Here is a 6489-nt window from a genome sequence, read left to right as displayed (position 1 = left end):
GGAGTTTCAAGTTGTGGAGTTTCTAGTTGCGGAGTCTCAAGTTGTGGAGTTTCTAGCTTTGGAGTTCAAGTTGTGGAGTTTTGAGTTGTGGAGTTTCAAGTTGTGGAGTTTCAAGTTGTGGAGTTTCTAGTTGTGGAATCTCTAGTTGCGGAGTTTCTAGTTGTGAAGTTTCTAGTTGTGGAGTTTCTAGTTGTGGAGTTTCTGGTTGGGGAGTTTCTAGTTGTTGAGTTTATAGTTGTGAAGTCTCTAGTTTTGCAGTTTCTAGTTGTGGAGTTTCTAGTTGTGGAAATTCTAGTGGCGGAGTCTCAAGTTGTGGAGTTTCTAGTTGTGGAGTTTCAAGTTGTGGAGTTTTGAGCTGTGGAGTTTCAAGTGTTGGAGTATCTAGTTGTTGAGTCTCTAGTTGTGGAGTTTCTAGTTGTGGAGTTTCCAGATATGGATTATCTAGTTGTGGAGTTTCCAATTGTGGAGTATCTAGTTGTGGAGTTTCAAGTTGTGGAGTTTCTAGTTGCGGAGTTTCTAGTTGCGGAGTTTTTAATAGCGGAGTTTTTAGTTGTGGAGTTTCAAGTTGCGGAGTCTCAAGTTGTGGAGTTTCCAGTTGTGGAGGTTTTAGTTGTGGAGTTTGTACATATAAAATTTCCAGTTGCCGAGTCTCTATTTGTGGAGTTTGTAGTTGTAGAGTTTCTAGTTGTGGAATTTCTAATTGTGGAGTCTCTAGTTGCGGAGTTTCTAGTTGTGGAGTTTCTAGTTGTGGAGTTTGTAGTTGTGGAGTTTCTAGTTGTGGAGTTTAAAGTTGTGGAGTTTCTAGTTGTGGAGTTTCTAGTTGTGGAGTTTCCAGTTGTGGAGTATCTAGTTGTGGAGTTTTAAGTTGTGAAGTTTCTAGTTGCGGAGTTTCTAGTTGCGGAGTTTTTAATAGCGGAGTTTCTAGTTGTGAAGTTTCCAGTTGTGGAGTTTTTAGTTGTGGAGTTTCTAGTTGTTGAGTTTCTAGTTGTGAAGTCCCTAGTTTTGCAGTTACTAGTTGTGGAGTTTCTCGTTTTGGAGTTTCTAGTTGTTGAGTCTCTAGTTGTGGAGTTTCCAGATATGGATTATCTAGTTGTGGAGTTTCCAATTGTGGAGTATCTAGTTGTGGAGTTTCAAGTTGTGGAGTTTCTAGTTGCGGAGTTTCTAGTTGCGGAGTTTTTAATAGCGGAGTTTTTAGTTGTGGAGTTTCAAGTTGCGGAGTCTCAAGTTGTGGAGTTTCCAGATGTGGAGTTTTTAGTTGTGGAGTTTCTAGTTGTTGAGTTTCTAGTTGTGAAGTCTCTAGTTTTGCAGTTTCTAGTTGTGGAGTTTCTAGATATGGAATTTCTAGTTGCCGAGTCTCTATTTGTGGAGTTTGTAGTTGTGGAGTTTCTAGATATGGAATTTCTAGTTGCCGAGTGTCTATTTGTGGAGTTTGTAGTTGTGGAGTTTCTAGTTGTGGAATTTTCAATTGTGGAGTCTCTAGTTGCGGAGTTTTTAGTTGTGGAGTTTCTAGTTGTAGAGTTTGTAGTTGTGGAGTTTCTAGTTGTGTTGTTTCAAGTTGTGGAGTTTTGAGTTGTAGAGTTTCAAGTTGTGGAGTTTCTAGTTGTGGAGTTTCGAGTTGTGGAGTTTCTAGTTGTGGAGTTTCTAGCTGCGGAGTTTCTAGGTACAGAGTCTCTAGTTTTGGAGTTTCTAGTTGCGAATTCTCTAGTTGAGGAGCCTCTAGTTGTAGAGTTTTTAGCTCTGGACTTTCTAGACATGAAATTTCTTGTAGCCGAGTCTCTATTTGTGGAGTTCGTAGTTGTGGAGTTTCTAGTTGTGGAGTTTCTAGTTGTGGAGTTTCTAGTTGTGGAGTTTCAAGTTGTGGAGTCTCTAGTTGTGGAGTTTCTAGTTGCGGAGTATCTAGTTGTGGAGTTTCCAGTTGTGGAGTTTCCAGTTGTGGAATTGCGGAGTGTCTGGTTGTGGAGTTTCTAATTGTTGAGTTTCTAGTTGTAGAGTTTCGAGTTGTTGAGTCTCTAGTTGTGGAGTTTCTAGTTGTGGAGTTTCCAGATATTGAGTATCTAGTTGTGGAGTTCCCAGTTTTGAAGTATCTAGTTGTGGAGTTTCCAGTTGTGGAGTATATAGTTGTGGAGTTTCAAGTTGTGGAGTTTCTAGTTGCGGAGTTTCTAGCTGCGGAGTTTTTAACAGCGGAGTTTCTAGTTGTGGAGTTTCAAGTTGCGGAGTCTCAAGTTGTGGAGTTTCCAGTTGTGGAGTTTTTAGTTGTGGAGTTTCTAGTTGTTGAGTTTTGCCACTGCCGACTGAGTGTTTGTATTGCAATTTAGTTTCACCATGCCTCCCGCGATTGATGTTGTAAAGGCTATTGAAGACTTCAAGCGCGAAATGCGCGCTGAAATCCGAACGATGAATCAGAGCATAACATTTTGTTCTAGCACAGCTGATGATTTCAAAAGTGCTCTAGCGGAACTGAAAACTCTGACTGCTGAGGTCAAGAGGACAAGAGAGGATTGTGCCATTTTAAGGCAAGAAAACAAGGACCTAACCGAAAGGCTAGATAAAGCTGAAAGCAAAATCCTAGAACTAGAGCAATACAGCAGGCTCAATAATGTAGAAATAAAGGGCTTGCCACTCACGGTTAAAGACAGAGCCGCGGAGATGGCCTTGAAGATTGCGCAAACTATCAAGATTCCTCTCGACCTAGCAGACATTGACATTGCCCATAGCGTCAAGACCAAAAATAGTAACGATGCTAATCTTATTATCAGATTCACGACCCGAACCAAACGAAACCATTTTCTTGAGGCAGCAAAGAAAGCAAACCTGTCAACTTCTGATATTGACTTCACGGGGCCCAAACAGCGGATCTACGTCAATGAACATTTGACACCACACAACAAACGCCTTCTTGGCGCAGCTATCGCGAAGAAAAGGGAAACGTCTTGGAAATACGTGTGGACAAAGAACGGCAGCATACTAGCACGCAAAACGGAGACCTCCGATGTCATTCGGATCAACTGCCAAGCTGATTTGTCGAGAATGACTTAGTTCGATGCCATAACTACTCATACATGACCTGTTTGCTCTTTTCTCGCCTCTGGAAAATTGCCCGGGTACCACACCTCTTTTCACGCCTTCACAGCTTTATACACATGCTGCCACAGACAAAAACAAGTTGAAAATAATACATTTCAACATGCAATCTGCTGTGAACAAAGCTGATCAACTGACCCATTTTTTGGCAGGCTTAACAAACTCGTTTGACGTCATCTGTTTAACTGAAACGTGGTACCGTCATGAAACGGATGTTTTGCGCATGCCTGGCTATAATTCTTTTTATGTTAACCGTACAGCGAAGCGTGGGGGAGGTGTTGCGCTACTAGTGAAAAACACCTATGTCTGTGAACTGCTATCTGAACACTGCTTTTGTAACGAGGACATAGAAATGCTAACTGTGAAGTCGGCCTGTCAAACATTCTCAGTCCTTTATCGCCGCCCTCAGGGAAATTTATCCACATTTTTTTATTACTTTGAACGCGAGATATTCTTTTTCAATTCAGAAAAATTCTCTTCTTGTATAGCTGGAGACTTCAACATAGATATGAGCACTCCCAGCCCCGCGCAGCAACAGTTGTCATCAATCATCCAGGCTGCCGGTTTTCACAGTGTAATTAGTAGTCCTACACGAATCACTGCTACTTGCTCTTCACTGCTGGACCTTATAATTACTAATAGCAGTAGTGCGTTCCTTTCCGGCCGCATAGCAGTCGATATAAGTGACCACTTGCCTATTTTCTTGTTTCTGCAAAAACAAATCGATTCAAAAGCAAATACAAAAACTCAGCGGCAACTTTTGTCTCAAGAGAGGCTCGAACAATTCAGGAGCCGCATTGCTTTAGTGGATTGGGCTCCAGTATACAAAGAAAATACAGCTGACGGTGCTTACAGCAAATTCCTAGAAATGTTTCTTTTGTTATACAACGCGTGTTTTCCCATTGTTACTATAAATGCATCTAAGAATGCCCGTAAACCCTGGATGACCAGTCAGCTTACACGACAAGTTAAAAAGAAACACAAGATGTTTGCGGTGTTCATTAAAACGAGAGACACCGACGTACTAGCACAGTACAAATCACTGCGCAACCGCTTGAATAGAGAAATTAGAGTAGCGAGAACTGCTTATTACAATAACTTATTCGACAAAAATCTTTCTAAAAAGCCAAAAGAAAAATGGAGATGCTTAAACATGCTTTTAAATAGAAACACGATCGGCAGAAATATAACAAGTTTAGTAATTGAAGGCAACGAAACGTCCGGCTCGCATCTCGCTAACACTTTTAATAAATTTTTCTCTGAGGTAGGTCACAGTGATTTCAATGCTGGAATCTCTAGTTTTCTAGGCGACAAACTAGGACCATCCTTATTTTTTGCACCAACAGATGAAACGGAAGTTTTTTCTATATGCAGAAAGTTAAAAGATACCTCTAGTCTTGATACGCACAATATTCAAAGTCGGCCAGTGAAGTATGTTCTTGATATAATTACGCCTTGTCTAACACACATTTATAACACCGCGCTTACAACAGCTCATTTTCCTGCTGATATGCAACTAGCCAGGGTGACCGTGATTTATAAGAAAGGAGACGCCAACGTTTTGGGAAACTACAGGCCAGTGTCTATTCTTCCGTATTTCTCTAAGGGGTTAGAACAACTAATCCGCGTTCGACTCAACGGCTTTCTTCTTAAACATTCCGTAATAACTGACTGTCAATATGGCTTTACGCAAAACAGATCTACGGAACATGCGCTACTTGTTCAAAAAGAATATATATTAAAAAATTTTGAGACACAGCTCTTAACTCTTGGTATTTTTGTTGATTTCAGCAAAGCCTTCGACTGCTTAAATCATGATATTCTTTTTGCAAAATTAGAGCACTACGGTGTACGTGGACACGCCCTTAACCTATTGAAGTCATACCTGGGCTCACGGTCTCAATACGTAGTCATTAACAATTGCGCTTCACAGACTCTAAGTATTTCAAATGGCGTCCCTCAGGGTAGCATTTTGGGGCCGCTGCTATTTAATGTATATATAAATGATATTCCTAATATCAGCACTCATGCGAAATACATTATATATGCAGATGACACCAGCCTATTTTTTTCCTCTAATGACATAGGACACTTAGAAAAAATTGCAAACGATGCGCTCTCATCACTTGCTATGTGGTCTTCAGTTAACTCTTTGAAAATAAACAAACAGAAAACGAAAGCAGTACTTTTCCTACCTAAAAGAAAACAAGTGTTTCTACCTCCCTGCTTATACCTAGGTGATACTGTGATCGAGTGCGTGGACACCTTTAAATCATTAGGAATAACATTCAGCAATACAATGTCATGGGATGCACATGTTAATAATCTTTCCTCAACACTCTCTAGAATAATTGGAATCACTTCTCGTAACAGATATATTTTTCCAACCAAAACAAAACTTACTTTGTACTATGCATTTTTCTATTCCCATATAAGCTATTGCCTACTAGTCTGGGGCAATACAACGGTGTCAAATATAATATAATAAAACTACAAGCCCTACAAAAGAAAATGCTCCGCGCAATTGTGAATGGCTCTTACGATTCGCCCACTAAACATATCTTCCTACAATATAATATTGTACCAGTCAACAAATTATTCGACTACAGATTTGCATGTTTTTATAAAAGAATAATAAGGAAAAATGACCCCTTTTTTTCTAAAATTGCTCCACTTACGTTTCGCCACTCATCATATGATACTAGAGCCCAAAGTAGTTATGTATTACCAAAGTGTAGAACAAATTATGGTTTTTCTATGTTGAGTTATATTGTGCCAAATTTCTTGAACACATCATTTTATGACTGCCTGAATACTATGTCTCTTTCTGCCATTCGCAAGAGCATTATTCGCCAATATGTATCATTGTAATATCAAATGTACTCATGTCTTCATATGTTGTACCAATTCTATGTTATTGCTTTATAGTGAAATTACTGTTGTCAATTATGATACATAGGTCTTTTTTTTTTTTTTGTCACTTTTTTTTTTTTTTTTTTTCCGCTACCTACAAGACCTGGTTGTTTTACTTACAAGACCTGGAACAGTGGTTGTTTCTGCTTAGTGCCCTACTGCTGACATGTGGGGATGGCCAGGCTCGTCAAGCGGCGTAAAATTCGCTGCTTTTTTCTCGCCATCCCTAGTTTGTATGTTTGTATGTGCAAACTGAAATAAAGATTTTGATTTTTTTTTGATTTTTTTGATTTTTAGTTGTGGAGTTTCAAGTTGTGGAGTTTCTAGTTGCGGAGTCTCAAGTTGTGGAGTTTCTAGCTTTGGAATTCAAGTTGTGGAGTTTTGAGTTGTGGAGTTTTGAGTTGTGGAGTTTCTAGTTGTGGAGTTTTGAGTTGTGGAGTTTCTAGTTGTGGAGTTTCTACCTGCGGATTTTCTAGGTGCAGAGTCTCAAGTTGT

At 39.7% G+C, this 6489-nt stretch overlaps 1 pseudogene; it reads left to right on the top strand.

Annotated features, from left to right (window-relative positions):
- Nucleotides 1-2288: 2288 nt before the first annotated feature.
- On the top strand, nucleotides 2289-6270 carry LOC142790211 (uncharacterized; annotated as a pseudogene).
- The last annotated feature ends 219 nt before the right edge of the window (nucleotides 6271-6489 follow it).

The sequence above is a fragment of the Rhipicephalus microplus genome, unplaced genomic scaffold (genome assembly GCF_043290135.1).
Source record: "Rhipicephalus microplus isolate Deutch F79 unplaced genomic scaffold, USDA_Rmic scaffold_81, whole genome shotgun sequence".
NCBI lineage: Eukaryota > Metazoa > Arthropoda > Arachnida > Ixodida > Ixodidae > Rhipicephalus > Rhipicephalus microplus.
The sequence above is the reverse complement of the archived record's forward strand: the minus strand, read 5'-3'. Positions and strand labels throughout refer to the sequence as shown.